The following is a 1,087-nucleotide window of genomic DNA, read 5'->3' as shown; positions in this document are numbered from 1 at the left end:
TATAAGTGTAAAAGAAGAATTAAAAGAGTTGGATGAATTAGATTGGAGGGGAAGGGGTAGGAATAAAATTTTGGAAAGGGTGAATAGGTGGATACGCGTATTGTTCGCAGGATACTAGGATGCTGAGGTTAAAAACAATTGGAAGAAAAAGGAAGAACAGAAGCAGAAGCAAAAGCAAGGGAAGGAATAAGAGATGGTGGGAGGTAGAATAGGTAGGTAAAGGTAGAGGAGAAGAACAAGGAGAAACCCAATGGGAGGAGGGTAATAGAAAGGAGGGTTAGATGGTGGTGTAATGAAGAGCGACAGTGACGCTCCCGGCCATCACTAATTTGCCACTAAGTGCCCGGCTTTGTTTCCGTACGTTGATCCCATCGTTTGCAATATCCTGGATTCGAGACGATGTAAGTATAGTAGTACTTGTACACCATTGCGTTTTAGAGAGAAAGCCAAATAACCCGCGGTACCATACTAGGTACTATATAAGATGTCTTACAACCCCTAACTATAATATCCTATTTCTCTCTCTCTCTCTCTCTCTCTTAATTATTTTTCTTTTTCTTTTTTTTCTTTTTAGTTTGGTTTAATTTTCTAAAAGATTTTAATAAGTAGAAAATTCGTCATATTTAAATATATTTCGTATTATATAAATTATTTTATTATTTAGACAAAATGATAATTGATTTAAAAGAATTTTTATGTAAGTTTTCTTTTTTTCTTTTTCGTTTGGTTTAATTTTCTAAAAGATTTTAATAAGTAGAAAATTCGTCATATTTAAATATATTTCGTATTATATAAATTATTTTATTATTCAGACAAAATGATAATTGATTTAGGAATTTTTAAATCAATAAAATATAAATAACATAATATGCGTGTATGTTAGAAATTTTATGTAAGTTTTCTTTTTTTCTTTTTCGTTTGGTTTAACTTTGTAATGGGTTTTAATAAGTAGAAAATTCGTCATATTTAAATATTACGTATTATATAAATTATTTTATTATTCAGACAAAATGATAATTGATTTAAGAATTTTTAAATCAATAAAGTAAATAACATAATATGCGTGTATGTTAGAAATTTTATGTAA

This window comes from Polistes canadensis, unplaced genomic scaffold, assembly GCF_001313835.1.
Source record: "Polistes canadensis isolate GaletaPanama2010 unplaced genomic scaffold, ASM131383v1 scaffold_40, whole genome shotgun sequence".
In the NCBI taxonomy this organism is placed as follows: Eukaryota; Metazoa; Arthropoda; class Insecta; order Hymenoptera; family Vespidae; genus Polistes; species Polistes canadensis.
Note: the sequence above shows the minus strand (reverse complement) of the source record.